General features: G+C 40.8%; 1 long non-coding RNA gene and 2 pseudogenes across 3 annotated transcripts; 2 read left to right on the forward strand and 1 right to left on the reverse strand.

The window, feature by feature from the left end:
* Positions 1-5809: 5809 nt before the first annotated feature.
* LOC103001852 (uncharacterized protein C2orf78-like) lies at positions 5810-7945 on the forward strand (annotated as a pseudogene).
* Positions 7946-8629: 684 nt separating this feature from the next.
* On the reverse strand, positions 8630-17658 carry LOC103001691 (uncharacterized). 3 transcript variants are annotated; one of them, XR_009006963.1, is made up of 5 exons: positions 17642-17658; positions 12998-13170; positions 12794-12840; positions 12001-12084; positions 8630-10675 (listed from the first exon to the last, which is right to left on the reverse strand). It is a non-coding gene; the product is annotated as an uncharacterized LOC103001691 (long non-coding RNA). The 3 variants fall into 3 exon arrangements; XR_009006964.1 differs by lacking the exon at positions 8630-10675 and adding an exon at positions 10861-11060; XR_009006962.1 differs by lacking the exon at positions 8630-10675 and having other exon boundaries at positions 11078-12084.
* Positions 15653-16341, forward strand: LOC130706925 (RING finger protein 11-like; annotated as a pseudogene).
* Positions 17659-24961: the final 7303 nt, after the last annotated feature.

Consider the following 24961-nt stretch of genomic DNA (forward strand, 5'->3'; position numbering starts at 1 on the left):
GTAATAGCATTGTTGTGTACTCAACTTCTTTATTTCTTTTTTCCATGCTAAGAAAGATGTCCCCAACCACAAGATTATAAAAAAGTATTCTCCTTTTTTTTTTTTTTTATACTTATTTAAGGTGGAGGGCAATGCATTTAAACACTTAATCCACACGGAATTTATTTTGTGTGTCTAGATATAATTTTATTGCCAAATGTTTAGCTAATTGTCAGTAGAGATTTTTAAATAAGAAAGTGATATTCATCAATTAATTTATGAGAAGAAACTAAGCTGGACTCTCATCACTTGGACTTGGTAATTAATAGCCGTGGTTCTTTTGAAATTTCTACCCAAAGCAACTAAAATACTATGCAAGCACCTTATCAAAATGGAGAGATTGGAAGAGGAAACTAATTCTGACTGAAATATGAAGGAGTTTTATTGATTAAAGTTGAAGTTAGATCAAAACATCCAAGTGAAAATATCTAAAAACATAGCTACGTATGACCTCATGAGTATGTCATGAGTGGAATAAAGATTTTAGAGCCATCCATGTAAAAAAGGTGATCATAATCCTCGTAAATACTAAAGCTAAGAGGAAAGATTTCAGAGAATGCAGAGAAGAAAAGAGTGAGAGGGTCACTTCCAGACCATAATTTTTCAAACCTGATAGAAAATCCTTTGGGACTTAAGTCATCTAGCTCTACCACCCTCTACAAGATTTTAATGATCATTTGCTAACCTTCCAGTTTTTCCTGTATATTAATTGAGGACTTTAGCTCTTGATTTTCTTTCTTTTCTACCCCAAACCCAGCCACTATCTGGGAACCTTACCATCCTGTTAGTTTCTTGACCTCGGTTCTAATGACAAGTACTTCCATTACACTTTAACTCTACAGTCTCATGGCCATACTTTGAATTTTGGCATTATTCAGATTCGTTATGTCTCTGCAATCTTTACTCATTCATGTATGAAAAGAAATTTTCTGAGGACCATTCTGCAGGCGCAATGCATTTTTGATTTGAGGGGGAGGATATATTAGAGTTATCATCTACCATACTTGCAGAAATTATTGACCAGTTCTGATTTTCTGATGGCGACTAATAGACAGTTATCACCTTAGTTCCTGCTTTTATAAGTTCTAATCTTGCCTTTCAGAATTAAATCTACGTCAAAATGTTATTTTGGGGGCAGACGAGCTAGTAAGTTTTAGTACTGAAACGCCAGTTGCCAGTTTGAACTGTGCATATCTAAAAACTTTTCACAAGAAAAGACTGTCTTTTGGTGCCATCGACTGTATTTCTAATTTTGACTCTGTCTTATCAATGTGTATCTCTGGTCCTAAACTTTAGTGGTTATAAATAAATTAGCATAAACCCATTTTTCTGAAAGAAAAGCACCTTTCAGCAGGCACCTTGCCGGCAGAAGGTCCGCAATAACAATCTCCATACATGAAGAATAGCTGTATAAGGTGACGTAAGAAAATACAGCCTTTTTCCTATATGAGAGATGTTTTCCTAAGCTCAGTTTCCACCTAAAAAGTCATTATTTAATTGAAAAGCTTCCCCCCCCCCCGGGTCTCTATGATGGTTTGTCTGATCAATTAATATGGGAATGAATTTCACCTAGATTTGAATTAAACTAAAAAGTACTACAAAAAGCCTGAAACATCTCTGAGATGGTGGCAGTTACTTTTTCCCCAGTTGTAATAAGGCATTAACAGGTGAGTTTACTCTCACAATAATAGAAATTATAACAGAAGAAGCCAGCCAGTGTGTATCTCCTTTCAAGACTCTCTGCAACAGAAAGCTTAAATCATGGTAGCTGATAATGTGAGTTGACTTGTAGTCACTTCAATCTTTATGTGTAAGCCCAGTGGCAGAGAACAGAGTGGGTTGATTCACATCCAGGTGCTAAGGGATGATGAGATCATTACAGGAAATGCCTGAGACTCTCCCACGGACTAAGGAAAGTGGATTGTTGTGGTTTACCGACAGCATCTGTAAATGAATTCAGCAACAATTCTATGTTCTATCCCATGGTGGGTCCTCAGCACAAATTGTCACACACAGTGCAGACCTGTGAATTGTGGTTATTGATTGAATCTGTGGAAGTCAAAGTAGCGTGACGGCACGGTTCTGACGGTTTGCACTTAGCGCTAGCCATAGTGTGTGTAGCGCTGCACCAAACGTACAATACCCAGCACCCACATTTTTGTTCGGACTGTCCACTATTAAATGGAAATGACGCTGTTGGTCACCTTCCATTGTTCTTGTACCCCTGATTCAGTAACAGAAGATGTAAGAACAGAGAGCCCGAGAAGCTTTTTTCTCCAAATAAGTCTTCATAATCGACATGTATTTCAGTTTGCGTACATGAATAAACACATTGTTATAGCTTTCTTGAGATCCTTAACATACCATAAAAGTCACCTATTTAAAGCGTACAGTTAAGTGTTTTTTAGTGTATTCACCGAGTTGTGCAACCATCACCCCAATTTAATTTTAAGACATTTTCAACACCTACCATAAGCACTCTATGTACATTAGCAGTCACTCATTTCTCCCAGTCTCCCACCCCTGCCCCAGCCCCTGCCCCGGCTGTGGTTACTAATCTGCTTTCTGTCTCTATAGATTTCATTATTCTGGACATTTCATGTAAATGGAATCATACAACATGTGATCTTTTGTGACTGGCTTCTTTCACTTAATATTTTCAGAGTTCATCTACATTGTAGCATGTATTCATTCCTTTTTATGGCCAAATCATATTCCACTGTATGAATGCACATATTTCACTTATCTATTCATCAGTTACTGGACATTTGGATTTCTTCACTGCTTGGCTACTATTAACAAAGCTGCTGTGAACATCCATGTACAAGTTTTTGTGTGGACGTATTTTACATTTCTTTTGGGCATATGCTTACGAATGGATATACTCTGGATAATACAGTAACTCTATATTTAACCATTTGAGGAACTACCAGACTGTTATGCAAAGTATTGTTACCATTTTGCATTCCTAGCAGCAATGTATGAAGGTTCCCATTTCTCCACATCCTTGAAAACACTTGTTGTCGTCTGTCCTTTTGATTTTCACCATCCTAGAGGGCTAACTAGATACATTTTGTTGAGAAAGAATTTATTTTTAGACTATTTTCTATTTTTAAATGTTTACCGTTTTATAGGCAGGAATGAACTTAATCAGAAAGATTGAAACTAGAAGCAGGAACACACACACCAAGGCTCCTCATTTAATCAGACGTAAACGTGTGTGCTTTACACCCAGCGGTGCATACCATGTCCTCTGGAAGTGCCAGAGGTTCTCAGACTCGTTCTCGGAAGGGACCGTCAACACTTCCGCTGCCTCTGCTCCACAGGGTGCTCCAGCCTCTGCTTCAACAGCTCCACCACTCACTTGCCGCTCATTGGCAACTTGTTTCATTTGTCTAAGGCTCCAGCTGGCAAAGGTTTTAAAACTTAAAAAGATCCAAAATCTGCCTGTACTAGATTTCCTGGCTCTGCTTCCAGTTCTGCTCTCTGAAGGCACAAAAGAGACCTCATCTTCTACCTCTCAGGTCCCCACTTCCTTCCCTGAAGTATTTTCCCTCAGGTCTTCACTCTTTGAACCATTTCTCACAGGTCATCCTTTCTACTCCCCTTTCCTAAGTTGACAGCTTCTGGGTCTATTTGTTGACATCCTGTTTTTAAGCATGTCCCTTTGAACTAAGCATGTTGTGCTTCAGATGGTGACAGAGGATTTATCATCTTCCTTTCTGTAAGCTAGAACATTTCTATGGCCTAACATATGTTTTACTCCTATTGAACTCACCAAAGCCATTAAACCTTTATTGCCACCCTCTTCCTTGTAAGTTTTTGTTTTGTTTATTCTCATTTCTTAAACTGATAATACATGGTACAAAATTAAAAATATATAAAGGAGTATTTGATAAAGTGTCTTCCCTCTCCCGTTTCCCAGGCACCCATCTTTCCTTTCCAGAGCTACTCAGTGTGACTTGTTCTTGCATATCTTTACAGAGATTTTTAAAACACTTTATAGAAGTTTAATTTACATACCACAAAATACATCCATTTTAAGTATACAATTCAATTATTTTTAGTAAATTTACAGAGCTGTGCAATCATCACCACAATCCAGTTTTAGAACACTTCTGTTACCCAGAAAAGTCCCTTATACCTGTTTGCAATCAATCCACATTCCCAGCCCCAGACAACCTCCAATCTGCCTTTTTCCTTTTTTGGACATTTCATGTAAATAGAATTATATAATATCTAGTCTTTGCATCTAGCTTCTTAGCATGATGTTTTCAAGATTCATCCTTGTTATAGTGTGTACCAGTACTCCTTTTTATTGCTGGTTAGTATTCCATTGTATGGCTCTACCACATTTTGTTTATCCAGTTGCCAGTTGTTGGACATTTGGATTGTTTTTTTTTTTTTTTTTTTCGGATAACGTGAATCATGCTGCTATGAACATTTTTGTAAAAGTTTTTCTGTGGACATATGTTTTCATTTCTTTTGCATATATACGTAGGACTGGAATTGCTGGGTCATATGGTAAGTTTATGTTTAGCTTTTAAGAAAATGCCAAAGTGCAAGCCCCACAAATAGCAAGAAAGTTGAAGAATGAGGTCAGCATTCAAAAATGGGGTCAAATCTACAGCTGGGAAGTGGTGTAGAAACAGGTAGAATTTAGATCCTGAGCCTTTAATAAGCACTACCTTCGCTCAGTGCTCTCTGTTTTTAGACTCTATATAAGAACACCTAGGGCTTCCCTGGTGGCACCGTGGTTAAGAATCGACCTGCCAAGGCAGGGGACACGGGTTCGAGGCCTGGTCAGGGAAGATCCCAGATGCCGTGGAGCGACAAAGCCCATGTGCCACAGCTACTGAGCCAGCATTCTAGAGCCCATGAGCCACAACTACTGAAACCCATGCGCCTAGAGCCCATACTCCTCAACAAGAGAAGCCACCGCAATGAGAAACCCGCACACCGCAACCAGGAGTAGCCCCCGCTAGCCGCAACTAGAGAAAGCCCGTGCACAGCAATGAAGACCCAGTGCAGCCAAAAAAATTAATACATAAAATAAATAAGTTCAAAAAATAAATAAACAAATTTAAAAAAAAAAACACCTAATGCAGGTGGGAAGGTGGGAGGGACACTGTAAAGGTCATCTATGCTACATGTACAAGAACCCCGAGAGCACACCAATAGGTACCACAGTTTTCACTGCTGTAGCCGATCATTCCCCCTGTACTACCACACTGTAGCATTCCCTTCCCTGATCTACTGCTACAGTCTCTTTGGAAGGTGTTTCAGAACTCTTGTTATGATAGTGCCAGTTGAACTGTCCTCACTTCCTTAATTTATACCAGGATTTAAGACCTTGTGGTCCGAGATCCTGTCCAGAGAGCAAGCAGGCTAAGACTCTGTCTTTGTTGATATATTTCATCAGAAAGGGCTCTACCCCCTCTCTTAGTTCATGGTGTGAAGTGTTCTTAGCCTCTCAGGAAAGTGGGGAGAATTGAAAGGACACTACATGAGAATGCTAGGCTTTGTAAAACACTTCAGTTTTTTTAAAAATAAGACTCATTTTGTATTGGACTTATAACAATCCTATGAAATACAAAGAAAGCCAAGAATCAGTGACATGAAATGATCACCAGTAAGAATTACACCAGTCACCGCTTATCTCGTAGCATAGGGCATTGTCCATGATCCTTAAGAAGAGTTACTAGAAATGCCTCGCCCATCTTGCCCCTAAACACCAACACAGCAATCATGTACCTTGAACGGTGCATGATTGCTGTGTTGGAGTTTAGCGGGAGCATCTAACTTACCAGGGACTGACTTTTACCTTGATTCCTTTGTAGTGACGGAGACATCCCTGGTGATGAAAAATTCCCTGGGATTGCAACCTCCAAGCCAGACATTTTGTGTGACATAAACTCAAGAAATCCCCAAGCCCTGTAGTAGCAGAAATATTCAGATAATTAAGAGTAACCCACCACCTGAACTTGGGGACATTTCAGTGACAGCTCCAGTCCAGAGTGCCAGTCGTCTCCTGGCCCTGCCTCCAGCTCCAAGCCAGGGACAAATAGAGAGTAAGAACGTGGATGATATTAAAACCAAGCTTTCAAAGATTCTGGATGTCTAACACATCCCAAAAGAAAGCCAAGATCCTCCACTACTCCCTTTAGAAATCCCTGATATTCACCAGCCGCTGGCCTGCACCGGTCCCCTCAGCCAAGAGGAGCAGCCTGGTTCTGAAAATGCTGATCTGGGAGAGAACAGCCTGAGTCGTGAGGACCTAAGGACACTTGAAAATGGGATTGAATCTAGCAGTGGTTTTGCAGACATTACTACACTGGCGGAGGATAGTCACCTTCCCCAGCTCTTTAGTTCTTTGAAAGATCTTGATCAATCCCAAGGTCCCAACGTGATCAAAGCCAAAGATACCAGAGCCTTTAAGGTGAATCAGGTGCAAGAAAAGCCAAGTGTCATAAAGGTTCCCTCTGATCAACCCAGGAAGAACAAACAGAAAGCCTCTGAGCCTATCAGTGGTGCTCCCAAGGCCAAAAGCCAGCCAAAGAATCCAGAGTGCCTGTTAGGGGGAGAAGTGGTTATATGCAAAGCTGCGGTCAGTGACAGGGCTCCTGTGAACACGGCCAAGCACTCGGAAGGCAAACCTCAGAAAGCTCCATCCAGAAAGGTCAGCAAAACAAAGAGCCACGGGCAGGAAAAGACCAAAAGGACCAGAGGAAGAAACAAGGCTGAAGGGAACAAGCAGTCAGGGAACAAAGTCAAGGCAGAAGAGAAGCCAGCCATTCCCAACACGAAGCGAAAGGAACACCAAACTGAGCTTCTCCAAGAGAGCTTTCAAAAGCCTCGAACCTCCCTTGGCGTGCGCACGCTGGACTCTGTGAAGGTTCTTCATGCACTGGGGAAGAAGAATGATAAGAAAACTGGGCTCTCTTCCTGTCGGCTCTTGGGAAATTCAAGCAACCCCAAAGATCCCCAGCCACCCCCAGCTATCCAGCCATGGCGGCATACCCCACGTGAGGGTAAGAGTCCTGAGAAAACGCAAGTCCAAGCCCAGAAACCAGACAGCAGTGCTGAAACAGAGTGTCCATCTCCATCCCAGTATGAGCGGCCTCCTCCTGGGAAGGTCAAGTTGATACCTCTGCCTTTTTCTGCCTGGGACAAGCCTCAAGCTCGACCCGCTCCTCAGAAGCCACAGTCTCTGGCCTCACATCGGCCTGCTGGGGCTTACCGTGCCCAGCCTGGTTCTACTGACTCAGCTCAACCTGCTGCAGTCAATTCATCCCAGCCAGCTCCTGCCTCTCTGCCAGGTCCTGCCAAACCAGCTCAGCCAACTGTGACCAACCCAACCCAACCGGCTTGAACCAACCATACCCAGCCTCGTGTCCCTCAGTCTGCTGCTCCTAGGCCTGCACCCTACCAAACTTCATCTTGCGCTTCTCTCCAGCGGGAGCCTGTTCCCCCTGCTGTGACTAAGCACCAGTCCCCACCCAAGCTCCAAACCCAACTTCTATGCCAAGACTCCAGCAAGCAACGAATTCCATGGAGGGAACCCAATGTTCCTGAGCCAGTCATGTCAAAGCCCATCGAACAAGAGCAGAGGCCAGAGCGAGAGGCCATGAAGAGGCGGGCTCAACAACGTGAGAATGCTGCCAGATACACCTCTTCGGGGAAACTGCAATTTTTCATTGAGAGGGAAAAAGAAATGGAAATTGCTGACTACTACATATATGTAAAGTAAGACCTGCTAGGACTGTTGGTGCCACCTTGGGTACCAGCTGTTCTTCCATATATAGATAAGATAGGTATAAATTTCTCTATTTACTTTGATATATTTTAAAACAATAGAACTGAATAAATAAATGTAATAGAATTAAGAGATGAGTAATCAACCTTCTGAATTTTGAGATGCTAAGTGTGGCGTGTTTTTTTTGTTTTTTTTTTTAATGGGGTTGGAATCAAAGTCTGCATGAGAAAGGAAGGACTGAAAGTTGGACGGGAGAATAAAGGAAAGGGGTTAAAACTGAGGAAAGAGGAAGGAACTTGGCCCAGGGCTAGGAAGGCCAAAAGAGATTTATGGATTTATGAAAGGAAGCAGGAGTGAGGATGAAATGGCAGAAGTAAAAAGCAGGGTCAGAGGTCTGCGTTGAAAGAACACAATTTGAGTAGAGCTGAAGATGACAGAAGATGAGTCTAGGTTTAGTAGGAGAAATAGAAAAAGTCTCTTGGGGAGGTTGGCCTTAAGTCTCACAACCACCAGATAGGTATTTCAGAAAACAAGAGGTTCAGGACACATCTCTGAAAGGTTTGAGTTGCCTTATTCACGTGTGATTATAGTGGGGGAATAGGGAAATCTACCAGAGAAGTGGCTAGGGCTCACAGCTATCCTAGGGGCAGCTGACGACAGGGGCAGAGCCAAGGGAACTGCTGCATCAGGAGGCCCAAGAATAGGGCCTGATATGTAAATCACGATGTACTCAACACCTAAGCACGAGGGGAGCCAATGCACTATTCAGTTAACCTTGGCAATGACAGGCAAGGCCAGTATTCCTGTGCCACTTCACTTACAGAGGGGCAGCAAAGGGCTGAGGTCACATCCCATGTGGAGGTACAAGGACTCAATTTGAGGCCCAAATGCCTCTGAAGTCCTCTGTATTTGCAGATGCCCGTAGGCGGCCAACCTGGCTTTCAGCGCACAGCATCCTGAGGTTACTGGTGGACGAGATCAAACTTCTGGAGGGGCCTAAATATTAACTTGAGGGGCTTCCTCCATTGAGCAGGGCACGTGCCGCCTTTTGTAAACATCACCATCAACTGAAACGCATGAGAAAAAATCCGACGGAAGCGTCCACTCTCACCGGTGAGAGTGGTGGGGGCACGCGCACTGGGCAGCAGCTCCAACAGCCACAGGACGCAGGCGCCCAGGGGTTCAGAGGCTCCCTGGGAGGCCTCGTGGGGCAGCTCGAGGGAGTGACGATGCGAGAGAGCGGCAGGGGTGGGCGTGAAAAGGAATGCAGTGGGGAGAAGGGAGAGATGGAGACAGTGGATAGTGACTATGGGAAAACTGGCAATTTTCATTTTCAAAATTATTTTTTTGAGATGTCATTCACATGCCATAAAATTCACCTTCTGAAACTGCAAATTCAGTGTCATTTAGTACATCCACAAGCCTATGCAACCATCACTGGCATCTAACCCATCACGTTTTCATCACTCCAAAAAGAAGCCCCCTTAAGCATCAGCAGGCACTCTTCATCCCCTCTTCCTTCAGTCCTGGCAACCATTAATTTGCTTTCTGTCGCTATGGTTTTGCCTTTTCTGGACATTTCATGAAATAATACAAATGTGACCACTGTGTCTGCTTCTTTCACTTAGCATAATGTTTTCAAGTTCGTCCATGTCGTAGCATGTGTTAGTACTTCATTCCTTTTTATGGCTGTATAATATTTCACATATCCACCACATTTAAAAAATCCATTCATCCACTGATGGGCATTTGGGGTTTTTTCACTAATAATGTCCATTTTTTGAGAGTTTATTCTGTGCCAGGCAGCACCAGGCTAAGTTACTGACCTTATTTCACAGATAAAGAAGCTTGGAGAGTGTGAAGAGTTTGCCCAAGATTAAGAGCTAGCAATTGGGGGAACTGGGGTTTGAACTCAGGCAAACTTCAGAGGTAATAGATTCACATGACAGAACACTAGAAAAGGTACACAAGGGAATTCAATGAAAAGTGACCCTTTTCTCCACGTGCCCCAGCCACACATTTCCCTCCTCAGAGACATCTGCTTTGGCCGTGCTGTGGATCCTTCCAGAGAAATATTTATACCCCAACATTTATGTATCACAATTTGTTGACTAATCTGTCCCACTAATTTGAAATGTCACTTTTATGGTATAACAGATTCTTATACGTATATATATATTTTTTAATGTATTTATTTATTTATTTATTTTTGGCTGCTTTGGGTCTTTGTTGCTGTGTGCAGGCTTTCTCTAGTTGTGGCAAGCGGGCTTCTCATTGCGGTGGCTCCTCGTGTTGCTGAGCACGGGCTCTAGGCACGTGGGCTTCAGTAGTTGTGGCACACAGGCTCAGTAGTTGTGTCTCACGGGCTTAGCTTCTCCATGGCATGTGGGATCTTCCTGGGCCAGGGATCGAACCCATATCCCCTGCATTGGCAGGAGGATTCTTAACCACTGCACCACCAGGAAAGCCCCTTATACGTATTTATATTTCTCTTTTCAGAGCTGTCCTGACTCTTTTTTGCCTATCTTTTATGTTTGCCTTTTCTCTAAAATTCTTTTTATCTTCTTTTTGATTTAAAAAAATTTTTTCCTCTTCTTGTTTGTTTCTCTTAAGGCATTATCCATTATGTTCATTCACTCGTATTATTTTATTTAATTTATTTAATTAATTAACTTATTTATTTTTGGAGGTGTCGGGTATTAGTTGCAGCACGTGGGCTCTTTGTTGCAGTGCGTGGGCTCTTCCTTGCGGCACGTTGGCTCTCCAGTTGTGGCGCGTGGGCTCCAGAGCACGTGGGCTCAGTAGTTGCGGCATGCGGGCTTAGTTGCCTTGCAGCATGTGGGATCTCAGTTTCCCAACCAGGGACCGAACCTGCATCCCCTGCATTGCAAGGTGGATTCTTAACCACTGGACAACCAGGGAAGTCCCCACTCTTGTATTATTTTAAATTTAGTCCTCATTTCTGAAATTGTTTTCTTTTATTTTGAATTCTGTCTTGAGTTCTATCATCTTACCTAATTCTGGTTTAGGCTGTTCTTTCATCTTTTTTTTATTATGGTAAAATATACATAAAACAAAATTTATTATTTCAACCATTTTCAAGTATACAATTCAGTGACATTAAATACATTCACAATGCTGTGCAACCATCACCACTGTGCAAATTCAAAATAATTATGTCAAAAGATTGAGCAGGACATCAGAAAGATGGAGGCAGCAGCATAGTTTCTGAATCTCTCCAAACCCTTTCATGGAAGAAGATCAACTAAAACCAAACACCTATAGGTGGAATTTATCAGCATTTACCATTTCCAGAACTTTTTCACCATCCCAAACAGAGACTCTATAGCCACTAAACAATAACTTCCCATTCCCTTCTCGATCCATGTTCTTTCATCTTTCGCATTGTTTTTCCTAACATCTTTTAGCCCACTTTGAAATAATAGGTTACAGTTTTGATCTGTTTTGTGGACCTGTCTTTTCCAACTTGATTTTATTGTCTGAAGACATGCTATTCTGCTCCTTATTCTCTTTTTTCTTACACTACCTGTGTACGGGATTTGATCCCAATCCTTTTCTGTTACTGATTTTTGGATGAAAAAAGTTTTACAGCACTTTGAAAAGGTGGTGCGAGGCCATGTGGAAACATGTTCTTCATGGCTGTTTCATCAATGCTTCACTTATACTGCTTTGGAATAACTGTTTTCCAGGAGGCATAAACCAGTGGGCTTTATCATTGGACAGAGTGCAGAGAAAGGACCCCACGAAAGCTGATCCCCTTAGCAGAAATGACTTAGTTATGATTTCACCCAAGATTGGTCACAAACCAGCCTGGGAAACTCAAGGAACCAGAGACAAGGCATAATGCCATCTTTCCTTCTCTCTGCCTCAGCTCTCAAGGATTGGTCACCTCCATGTTATTAGTAACTATTATTTGGTTTCTGTTCATAATTACTATCAGAAGACACAGCACTTAGGGGCCTAATTACACTGCCCAGCTACGCACCATTCTTCTTCATTTTGGCTTCCTGTCCACCAGCAGGAACCTGATTTAGTTTTGTTCTCCCTTCACCACAGCCCAGTAATTTTTGTGCATGACTCTCAGTCTCACCAGAATCTGTATCTCTCACTCTGCCCCAACATTCCACCCCATCATTCGCTCCCTGAAGTGTACTCTAGAAATTTCGGTCAGCTGGATATTTTACCACTGTTCACCATCTCTTATGAAACCAGAAGACGAGCAGCTTTCTTATGGAATGACGGAGAACTTGTAAAGATAAAACACCAGTCTGCAGGAGCAAGGGAAGAAGAGAATGATGGAAATAGTTTCTGGAAAACTAGTTTTACATGATGTTTTGTTTGTTCCTGGTAAAGAAATTGAAATCTTCTAAACATTAAAAAAGAAATCTAAACCACTAAATTCAATAATACAGGAATATAACTTTTGAAAAAAATTTCTTTGGCTGCGTAGCACGTGGGATCTTAGCTCCCCAACTAGGGACTGAACCCACACCTGCTGCATTGGAAGCACAGAGTCTTCACCACTGGACGACCAGGGAAGTCCCAGGAATATAACTTTAAAAGGAGAAGTTATAAACCCCTTGGTTACATGAACTGGAGATTTTTAGTAAGAAGTCATGTATTTTAAATGACTTGGAGCTTTAAAGGAAGGAAGGAAGGAAGGGAGGAAGGAAGGAAGGAAGGAAGAAAAAGGGACTTCCTTGGTGGGGCAGTGGATATAATATCAAAAGTAAATTAATTAATTAAATAAATTTAAAAAAGAAAAAAAAATGCTGAAATCCACTAACTAATTACTCAGGCTATTATATCTTGCTATTTCCAGATACATCCCTTTATAAACTTTTGGTAAAAGGCTATCGTATGTCAGAACAAATGAATTACAAACTTTTCTATTTTTCCAAAATTTGAGAAATTCTCTTACCTTTCTACCTTCAAATTTTATAAGAAGGGAAAAGTAGTGACAACCCTTATACTTACATTCAATTGCATCATCTGGCCACATGCCTTCTACATCAATCAAATATCTACAAAACAACAAAATTCGCGTCATTTGTAAATAAAAAGGAAAGAAAATCAAGTTTTTGCAAAAAAAGGTCCAATTGTGCTTTACAAATATAGATAGAAAAATCCTAAGAAAATATCAGCATATCTAATCAATAATTATTAAAGAATGATATATACCATGACTACACAAAGGCTTTATTCCGAGTTTCCCTGGTGGCGCGGTGTTGAGAATCTGCCTGCCAATGCACGGGACACGGATTCGAGCTCTGGTCTGGGAAGATCACACATGCCCCGGAGCGACTGGGTCCGTGAGCCACAACTACTGAGCCTGCGCGTCTGGAGCCTGTGCTCTGCAACAAGAGAGGCCGCGATAGTGAGAGGCCCGCCCACCGCGATGAACAGTGGCCCCCGCTTGCCGCAACTAGGGAAAGCGCCCGCATAGAAACAAAGACCCAACACTGCCAAAAAAAAAAACAGGCTTTATTCCAAGGACCAAGGATGCAAGGATAACGCAACTTTAGAAAATCTATTAATATAGTTATTTACATTAATACAACAATTTACTTAATAAATGAAAGAGAATAAAATACACGACCAAACTGGCAGATGTTAAAAAGTTATCTGATAACATACAACGGTCAGTTTCGGTCAAAATGCTTTGTACACTAAAAACAGGAGACTTAATATGACAGAGTATTCATCAAGAACCAACAAATAACAAAAGACAAATTAGGACAAATATTAACATCATATCTAAAAAACCCTATCTAACCAACCATAGGAGCCAGAAACTTAGGAATCACCATCACTGACAGCTATTTCTCCCTCACCCTCATCCTCAACCCACCACCAGTGCTGACAATGATACTGCCTACATACCTCTAGAATCTGTCCACATCTTTCCACCAAAATGACCACCATACCCTGGTCCAAGCCACCATTATGCCCAATTTCTACACAAGTCTCCTAACTTGTTTCCTCGCTTCCACTCTTTCTCCCTGCAGTGTATTCTCCACTCGGTAGCAAAACGATAGTTTGAAAATGCAATTGGGTATGTTCCACACACTCACCTTCAACAAAAAAATTTCAATGGTTTTCTATTACTCTTCAAGTCTGAAACCTTAAACAGAAGCCTGCACGATCGAGCTCCTACCCACACCTGCAGCTCCATTATAATGACATGCTCCCCCAACGGCCCCACCTTCCTGGCCAGTTCCTCCAACACAGCATATGCTTTCCTCTTATAGGGTCTTTTGCTATTCCTTATGCTCAGAAATCTCTCCCCAACGTCCCTATCTGGTTAATACCTACTCATCCTTCAGATATCAGCTCAAACATCCCTAAACCTTCTCTAATCTCCATGATGAGATCAAATCCTCCCTAAAATATGCTCTCATGGTACCGTGTCCCTCTCCTTGGCACTTGTCAGAGTTGTAATTCTACATGCAGAGTATGATTCTTGAATATCTATTCCCTCTCTGGACTGCTAGAATTCACAAAGGGCAGGTCAAGTCTCTTCACTCACAAAATTTCACAAGTCTTTTTGCTAGCACCCAGCACAGTGCTTAAACATAACAGATGCTCAATAAGTATTTCCTGCATGAATGACCATACATTGGTACAGTGTAGCAACACCCACAAAAAGCATAAGGGCATAAACTCCTTGATGCAGAAGTCTCATTCTGAGTGAAGTTAACTGAGACAAAGCATATGTATTCAAAGATGTTCACACAGGAATGTTCATTAATTTGATGTTTTATAATATCAAAAACTTCTGACTTGTACATGTTCATCAGTAAGCAAAGGAACAATGCAGCCTTAAAAAAAAAAAAAACAATCAACAGACAAAGGATTTAATCTCCAAAATATATAAATAGGTCATGCAGCTCACTATTAAAAACACAAAAAACCCAATCAAAAAATGGGCAGAAGACCTAAATAGACATTTCTCCAAAGAAGACATACAGATGGCCAAGAGGCACACGAAAAGCTGCTCAACATCACTAATTATTAAAGAAATGCAAATCAAAACTACAGTGAGGTATCACCTCACACTGCTTAGAATGGGCATCATCAGAAAATCTACAAACAGCAAATGCTGGAGAGGGTGTGAGGAAAGGGAACCCTCTTGCACTGCTGGTGGGAATGTAAACTGATACAGCCACTATGGAGAACAGTATGCAGGTTCCTTAAAAATTAAAAATAGAATTACCATATGACCCAGCAATACCACTACTGGGCATATACCCAGAGAAAACCATAATTCAAAAAAACATATGCACCCCAATGTTCATTGCAGCACTATTCACAATAGCTAGGTCACGGAAGCAACTTAAATGCCCATCAACAGATGAATGGACAAAGAAGATGTGGTACGTATATACAATGGAATATTACTCAGCGATAAAAAAGAATGAACTTGGGTCATTTGTAGAGACGTGGATGGACCTAGAGACTGTCATACAGAGTGAAGTAAGTCAGAAAGAGAAAAACAAATATTGTATATTAATGCATATATGTGGAATCTAGAAAAGTGGTAAAGAAGAACCGGTTTGCAAGGCAGAAATAGAGACACAGATGTAGAGAACAAACGTATGGACATCAAGGGGGGAAAGCGGGGCAGGGCAGGGGTTGGTGGTGGTGAGATGAATTGGGAGATTGGGATTGACATATATACACTAATATGTATAAAATAGATAACTAATAAGAACCTGCTGTATAAAAAATAAATAAATTTTAAAAATTCAAAAATAAATAAATAAATAAACTAATTAATTTAAAAAAAAAAAGAATGAGGTTGGGAGACTGTCAAAACAGCACACAGATCACACACTCAAGCCCTGGAAGATGGGGAACTGCCTTAAGTCCCCCACTTCGGATGACATCTCCCTGCCTCACAAGTCTCAGTCCGACTGGGCTAGCTTTGGCAAGGGGACGGAGCTGGATCAGGAGCTGCTGCTGCCATATCTGGATCAAGTTCCAGTTTTGGTCTCTCATCCAACACCTAGTCAGACTCGCCTAGCACCTCAGCTGAGAGGAGCAAATTAGGATAGCTCAAAGAATAGGCCTCATACAGCATCAGCCTGAAGGAGTTTATGACCCTGGAAGAAATGGATCAGAAAAAAGGATCCGGGGGACTTCCCTGGTGGTGCAGTGGCTAAAGACTGTGCACTCCCAATGCAGGGGGCCCGGGTTCGTTCCCTGGTTAGGGAACTAGATCCCACATTCATGCCACAACTAAGAGTTTGCATGCCACAACTAAGGAGCCCACCGACAGCAACTAAGACCCGGTGCAACCAAATAAATAAATGAATAAACAAAATAAAACAAATATTAAAAAAAAAGATCGGGGAGTGTGTGATCTGTACGATGCACTTTGTTTATGAGAACTCAATTTGATTTCTGCTGTGTATGCAGATCACCTGGGCTGTACAGATGACTGGCTGATGAGATCCTTCACGTGCCCCTCCTGCATGGAGACAGTTGATGCAGCACTGCTTTTGTCCTACGAGACTAACTGAGCCAGTGTCTCTCACCTGACTTCAAGTGAACCAACATTTTTGGTGGTTTTGATCTTTTGTCATTGAGCCCAAAGAGCCAGGGATTAGGAATTAATATCATGCATGAAAGGTTCCTAAAAATTCCTGAATGGCTGCAGATGTTGGGGAAAAGTACGTGATATTTTAGAAATTTAGGGGGAAAAGTAGGATGGTATTTTTATGTAAAGCCTTCACCCAGTGTTTAAAAATATAATTGTATTTAGCTCTTGTTATTGCTCCAGTACATAGGAATTGTGTAAAGTGTTACAGCAGCTATATATGTTTAAATTGTGTGTCGAAGAATAGGATGAAGATAGTGGTTGTTTTTCCTAAGTGAGATAACTTTCTTCTTCCCCTTACCCAAATTCTTTTCTGAAGTTGCTGGCATTTGGGTCAAGGCTTTATTAAAAGCTACATTTTATAACACTGGCACAAAAAAAGGAGTTTTAAGCTGGTTTGCATAGTTCTTTTTTTTTTTTTTAGAATAATCATAGAGCACTTATTTTTTACTTTATAGAAACTCCACAAGTTAAGGTCCCATTGTTCTTTTGCTGTGATTGTTGTTACTATTGATGTTGCTGTTTTCTGTCTTTGCTGGTTCTTTCTAATCTACCATTTGTCGTTATTGGCATATGATCATCTCAGGGTCACAAGATGGCTGCTGTAAAACCAAGTATCATATCCTCACAAAACAAGGAGGAAGCAGAAAAAGAGCCCAAATGGTCATTTTCCTAATGCATATTTATCATTTTTCAGAGAAAAATATCATTCTCATAAGCACAATAACAGCCTTCCCTTAATTACTCATTTGCCAAAACAGATTGATATGACCATTCATAAGACAATTCATGGCAAAGAGGGATATGATAATGATTGTCTTAGCCTAACAAGGATTTATCCACTAAAGCTGAATGCTTCACTCCTCAAAAAAGTCATAAAGTTCTATGAGCAAACAAGAACTACTAAGTGACCGTTAAGTAAACTATCAGAATTGTTTGTCCAAGACCATACGATTCTTTTTTTCCACTGGAAATGGAATTCATTGCCTTAGGTCTTTTTAAATAGTGTACTATTACTCTTGGGGCTGGCTCTGTGCTTGAAAACCAGTTGAAAACCAGTTATAACCTGTTACATGTGCTATATCTGTTTGCAGTTAAGAAATGCAGAATTCAAAGTGATCTCCTAGCTTGTAAGCCAACTGAGATTCACTGTCCCTCTTCTATAAAAAAAATGAGTTAATGTGTCCAGAAACTAACTCTAGTAAAGTGGGGTTTAACATTACCCTTTCTTATGAGTTTCATAGAATTATTTTGGTAGTTAACATGGTGATAATTAAAAGTCAAGGTAAATTTTAAATATTAAGAATTCTGATTTATTGAGCTTGAATTATGCCACCATGCTTATATAAAAATAAAAGTGGTACCATGGTTAAACTGAGAAAAGTTTCTCAGTTGTAACAATTTTGATTTATTCTTTCCTGTGACCTCCTTCCCTGTTGTCTTGAAGCACAGCAAAAGGATACTGCATGTCTTCTTATTGTAGTGCTGAGGTTATTGAAGTTATATAAAACACATTTCAGTCTCTGTTTCTTGGAAGGAAATTCCTGCTAGTTGACTGACAATTCTAAGCAGGGAGAATTAAGAGAAATGTGTTTCACGTTTTGCACACAAATGCAGAATTTGTATAATCACGACTTCACAGTTGTGATCTCAAAAAAGAAGGAATTTCTCCTTTCTATTTTTCTTGCAATTAACGTAAGAACACTCTGAATCTCTAAGCTTCTGAAGTGTTAGAAGTAGAGAAGACCTAGTAAAGATGTAGTTGTAATGTTTTGCCCATTTAGCATGTGTTTATTTTTCCTTATGTACTCCAAGGTGACATATTTGTTCAGCTCAGTGATATTACAGCTAAAAAAAATCATTCATTAGTAAAAGGAGACGCAATCTCAAACTAACAAATCAGAAGTGTTTCTTATTATTTTATATTGAGTTGAATATTTGACTCTTAACACTTTTTGCTACATACAAGGCACAAGTCTTTTGAAGGGTTCTTTGTAAGTGCATTATACAAGAATTTAGTATGTCATAAGCACTTAAAGATTTGACATTCAACTGTAGTAGTATCCATGTTGGTTACTTTTCTTATGAGCCCCATGATGAGTTTGAGAAAACCTGAAAGAATTAGAGTATCAGGTTCTATTAAATTGTTACATGTATCTTGCTTAAGTTTGTGTTCATTAATTTATATCCAACTACATAAAGCAAATTTGGAGGAAAAAAAGAATAATAAATAAGAACGAGGTCTCCAAATATTTTCAGAGGAAGATGTCCACCATATATTAAATTATAAACAAGAATGTCTAAACACTATACCATTAAATCACATGTACAGTCAGTTCTGTATATCCAACAGTTCCATAACCTGCAGATATGGAAGCCCGACTATACTACACCATTTTACGTACGGGACTTGAGCATCTGAGGATTTTGGTATCCATGGGGAGTCCTAAAACCAATCCCCCTGCAGATACCAAGGGACCATTGTATATGCTTATATCTGCATTTTTTACGTCTGAAAAAATATGTGCTAAATTATTACTGGTGGTAATATCTGAGTAGGGTGCAAAATTGCCTTCCACTTCATACACTTCTCTGACTGCATTTGTGCATTCAGCTTACATTAGCTTACATTACTATTGTAAACAGAACAATTTAAACATGGTCTGCCTTTTGGGGTTGGCAACTCACCTGCACATGAGGTAGCCAGTCCTGTTTAAACCATGGGTACAGTGGACACCAAGAAGTCTGTCTAAAAAACAGGGAATATGGAATTAAGTAAGCGAAGTAGATACACTAAAAGCAAGTTACACAATTTTCTGAAGAGTAGCCTTTATTAGTTACCACAACACTACCACTATCCTGAAAAGGAAAAACTCTGAAGAAAAGAGTGTTTTTGCAGGAACGTACTATAAAGAATTAACTACTATAAAGTCAAAATTCATGGCCTCTGGGAAATTTTGCATAGTCTCCAATCATATGCAATAGTGTGGACTGGAGAATGCCCATCAGGAACTGATCTGACTATAGAAAAAGGGAGTGGAAAAAGAAAACAGGCTATCAGAAGAATAGAATTTGTTTTTGAGTGAAACAAATGGAATGCCTTCACTTTTAATGCTCAATATTAAAAAGAACAAACGGTTTCTGAAGGGCTCTTGGGGTCCCAAAAGACTTCCGTTCCTTCTCTCATTCACTGCTCCTCACACGCCACAGGTCTAGGTGCCTGTGGAGTTCTCGGGTTAAGTAGCACCATTCTTATTTCACAATGAAAAAGTAAGGCTTGAGACGTAAGCCCAAGCTGCACAGCAGGGAAACAGAAAAAAGACTAGAATCGAGTCTCAGATTTTTCCAACTGTGCCACAGTATTTTGTGGTCCAGGACTTAAAAAAAATTATATGAGAAAGTAAATAAAAAACAACAACATGTAGCTGATCTCTGCAAAAGGTATGTCTGTGACTAGGTGGTGTCTGACATTCGTAATCTCCTGCCTGAATTACTACCGCCCTACGATTCTAACAGTCTCTTCTTTTTTTTTTTTTAATTTTAATTAATTATTTATTTATTTTTGGCTGCATTGGGTCTTTTTTGCTGCATGCGGGCTTTCTTTTTTCTAGTTGCGGCGAGCGGGGGCCACCCTTCTCTGTAGTGCGCAGGCCTCTCACTGCGGTGGCCTCTCTTGTTGTGGATCATGGGGTCTAGGCACGTGGGCTTCATTAGTTGTGGCATGTGGGCTCAGTAGTTGTGGCTCATGGACTCCAGGGCACAGGCTCAGTAGTTGTGGCACACGGGCCCAGCCGCTCTGCGGCATGTGGGCTCCTCCCGGACCAGGGCTCGCCCCGCATCCCCTGCATTGGCAGGCGGATTCTCAACCACTGCGCCACCAGAGAAGCCCCTAACAGTCTCTTCTATTTCAACTGATCCTCCACATGGAAGATGTTCTCTCTAAAATATAAACTTGGCTGGATTAATCTGTTGCTTAAAAATCTTCACTTAGCACAGAATAAAGACCAAGTTTTTAGCATAGCATTGAGAACTCTTTATAAACAAATATCAGCCTGTCTCTCCAACTGAATTAGAAGTTCAACCTATGACTTACAAGGACCTACATCATCCACCTCCCTCCTTTCCCCTGCCAGCCTCCCTGATCCCATTCTCTACTGCCCTGCCCTCACTCACTTTCCCCTGTCCAGCCACACTGGCCTCCTTACTATTCTTCGACCATGCCAAGCACAGTCGTGCTTCAGGGACTTTGCACCTACTATTCCTTCTGCTTCAGAACACACTCTCTCACCCCATCTCCACTCTCCCAGATATCCAATGGCTTGTTTCTCACTTCAAGGCTCTTCTCAATCGACATCTTAATAGAGGGGACTTCCCTGATCACCTACCACATCCCCTCACCTCTTCATCTTGTTTTGTTATTCTCCAAAGCATTTACCACTACTTGACACTCCATATATTTACTTATTTATTTATCTCTCTCCCCCACTAGAATGTAAAGTACGTAAGGGCAAGATCTTTGTTCTGTTCCTAGAACAGTGCCTGCAACTTAGAAGGTGTTATACAAATATTTGCTGAAAATGAATGTATGAATTCTTTGCCCTTTCACACTGCTTTCTAGTCACACCAGAGGCTGCCCCTCCAGAGCACAAGTCCAAGCCCTGTGCCTTTTGTACCTGTTCCCAATACCTGGGCTGTCCTTTCCTCATTCTGGCAAAATCCTCTTCCCCCAAGCCCAGCTCAAATGCTGTCTCCTCAGTCAGGCCTTCCTCAATTTCTCCTCCATATTTCTGCTGCACTTGATTCTTTTATTATAATTAACCCACTTATAGTCACCACATGCTTATCTTCCTAGATAACTGTAAGTTTCTACTGAACAAAGACTTCTAGTCACCTCTGTATCCCCATGCCCTAACAACAAACCTATAAGGCTCTCAGTGTTTACTAAAACAATTTATTTTCTGAGTCTCTACCAATTCTAGGGAGTGGATAGTATAGTCTCCTCCTCATTATCAGTGAGCCTGACACCTGTGGGAGGGGCTTATAGCAGAGGAAGCCACCAATGATCATAACTAAGGTCCTGAGACTGCAATGGCAGAGAGCATGGTGAAGTTAGCCCACTGCATGCAGAAGACCCACAGAGGAGTCAGCATATGCAATGGACTACACTTGGTATAACATGTGAACAATCAAGGTTTACAAACGTGTTCTCATGCACTTGTAAGGATCTTCTAGCCCACGTGGAACAGACAGAACACACACAAAGGAGCCTGGAGGAAGTGAGGAGGCCGGCAGCTTCACTCTAACACCTTAAGTGGTAACATTTCTGTGACTACAGTTTACACAAATCAGATAATTTGCCTCCTTTGTAGACACCCTGGTTATCACAGGCAAGGCCAAGCCTCTCAAGTTTTAAAGCTAAAGTACAGGGAAGGTCTGTGAAGAGGGCTTAAGATATTTAAGAGCTAGTTACCTGCATTAATATAGGATATAGAATGAAAATTTGTCTTAAAATTCCAGTCTCTCCCTCTCTCTCTCACCTCCTATCTTCTATCTTCCCACCTCCATCTCTATTCCTTCTCCCTTACTCCCTGTTTTATGTATAGATGTGCAACATTTTATATATACACGGAATATTTACTGTTAGATTTATTTAATAAAGTGCACACTCCTCAGGCTAAATTTAGAGAGAGAACAAAATGAACACTTTCTCATGTGGGTCAGTGGTGTTCCAAAGACAAAAGATTCCTCAGTCTTAAAACATGGCAAATACCATGTTCCTTCTGATAGTTAGATGCTAGAAAAAGGCAAGTGGATCCTTAAAATTCAGACGCTATTAAGACCTACTATCAACAGAGTAGATCTTAGAGCGGAAACAAGAAAACACCAGCCTTTTAAGTTCTTCCTGTCTGAAGATAAGAATAAGAGGTGGTAGTGTTCTTCCTCACTTGTACCCAAAGTGTGAAAGCAGCAAAACTATCTTAAACACATATGATGAGGAAGCCACTCTTCTGGTCCACTCTGTTTTGTTTGGCTTCCAGGGATCTGTCTCACTTCGAACCTTTGCTTTTTGTTTTCTCTTTTATATACACTAAGAACCTGAGAGTCTTAACCTTTCTTCCACCCCTCAACCAATAAATAGGACAAAAGAACATTTTTTATTTTTTTATGTATTTTCCATTCAAATTTTTCAAAAAGAGATAAGTAAGCTAGTTCAGTTCCTATTTCTCACAAAAATCACTTTCCAAACTAAACTAAATTGTTTGTGACCATAAACAGGAAAAACACCGTACTCTATTAGCACCATCTGACATTTCCACCTTATTGTTATCAAACACAACAGGCCTAATGTCAGAACTATTAAAAATGTTAAAAATCCTTGTTGCTTTTGTTGTGGTCATCCATGTACAATGCTTGGTGTCAGTCTATTTATCTCTTGTAAAAATAAAATACAGTGTGTGTGTGTGGAAAAAAAAAAAGAAACATATTTCTAGGTTCTGATAAATTGCATTTAGAAAAGCTAATTCCAATACCATTTAGTTAAAAACCTCACATATGTGACGTGTTTCTGCTCCATTAGTTTGTTTAGATTCAATACATTTTCAGGATGAAGGAGAATAACATTGGGTGTGGTTAAAATATATCTTAACCCAAATTATTCTTTAGAAATTAATGTTAGGATTGTACAAAATAATAAGTACTCTCTTTACTATTTTTCCTCTGGTGATTTCTATATAGATCACCTCTTTCAAATATTTCAGGACCATAATCAGTATAATTTGGTTCATAATATCTAAGGGTGGTAACAGTAGTTTTACCCTTGTAATATTTTAAATAAATGTCTGTGTTTTAAATGAATTATATAAGCTCATAGCAAAAGGGATATTGATAAAATATTTTGAAGACTCTTCAGATGCTACCAAAGTTGTTCTTGGGCTATTCCTTTATCCATTATGCAAATATTTCAACCTATTAATAATTAAAATAGCAACACGTTAATAATTAGGATCTCCATTACAAATCTGACCTTTAATTGAATTCTATAGACTGAAAAATGAGCCTCTTGATTTATGCTAAGAATAAAGGTTAAAAACCATTTTCCCGGTGGGGGGAAAAAAAAAAAAAAGATGCAGTGAAGCTCCCCGAACCCTAAGTGCCTGGATTTAAAGATACTCAGTCATTTATCCCTCCATTGAAAAACATGCATTGCGTACCTGCTGTTAAGGATAAACTGAGGCATATTAACAAATTTAAGAGTTTATTTGAGAAAAAATCCACTAGAATCAGGCAGCACCAAACCAGGAGTGGTTAGGAGCCTTCCACCCACAGGAGCTGGGTAAATACTTTTATAGAAAAGACACGGAAACAAAACAAGGAAGTTACTTGTTTGGTTGTATAAGAGGTTACCTTATTGGGAAAGGTTAGCTGTGATTGTTTGTCCTTAGGGTTTGATTTCAAAACCTTGAGGCATTTACAGGCTTAGGTTTGGGTTTGCTTCCTTAGGACGCTAAGGTACCAGAGCCATCCCAGTCTCATGGCCTCGTTTGTTTAATTAAACCCCATTATGTGACAGATTCCGTTTTACGTGTATCACAGACTCAGGTAACCGGGAAGCACAAGCCTGCCCTCAGGGTGCTCTCATTCCAGTGGGGATGGCAGACAAAAGTCAGGGAAATAAAGAAATAAAATACCTAGAAACTGTAACAGAAACAGGGAGTCGAAATAGAGAAGAGCAGTAAGTAGTAGGGCAAGATCTTCTGAGGGGACAAAGTCTGAGGATGAGTAGGAATTGGCCAGGTGAGAGCTGGCTGACATTGCTGGCGAGCAAAAAGCAGGTGCAAAGGCCCCACACAGAGAAGGGCTGGGGGTTGAGGGTGGCGCTGCAGGGCTGGGGGGTGAGGGCAGCACTGCAGGGCTGGGTGAGCACAGTGGAACCATGCAGTCCCCCGGAACACAGCAAGGAATCTGGATTTCATCCAAACTGTGATGAAAATCTACTTAAGAGACATATTCAGGGCAGCGAACGGAACAATTTACATTTTCATAGAATCAGTCTTGCTGCTACATGGATGGAAAGTGAATCAGAGAGAAGTCAGAGTGAAGTCAGGACATTGGTTACAGGGTGTTTCAGGAAAGGGTAGTGGCTTGTGCTAGGGTGACTTCAGGGAGGAGGGGGAGAGAGCAGGAGGGAGAGAGGAAGAGGGAAAAGGAGAGGGAGAGAGACAGGGGGCAAGCACAGAGCCCTGAGTCCTTATTCAAGATCTACTTTAAAGGCAGAACCAAAGCTGATAAACTGTACACAGATGCAGGTAAAGGGAAAGAAACTGAGAACAAACCTCCAGAAGGGGCGAGGTGTTGATTGGGGGAGAGGGGCAGAGGTTTGGGTGAAGCACAAATGTTCTCCTGGGGCTTGTTCACATAAGGCTGCTTTGAGACATCTGAGTACAGACGGTGAGGAGCAGTTAGACAAACAAGTCTGAAGATCAGAGGAAATGTTTCCTGGACAGGAAATCTGATCATTGTCTCTTGTAGACAGCATATATATG

The sequence above is a fragment of the Balaenoptera acutorostrata genome, unplaced genomic scaffold (assembly GCF_949987535.1).
Source record: "Balaenoptera acutorostrata unplaced genomic scaffold, mBalAcu1.1 scaffold_132, whole genome shotgun sequence".
NCBI lineage: Eukaryota > Metazoa > Chordata > Mammalia > Artiodactyla > Balaenopteridae > Balaenoptera > Balaenoptera acutorostrata.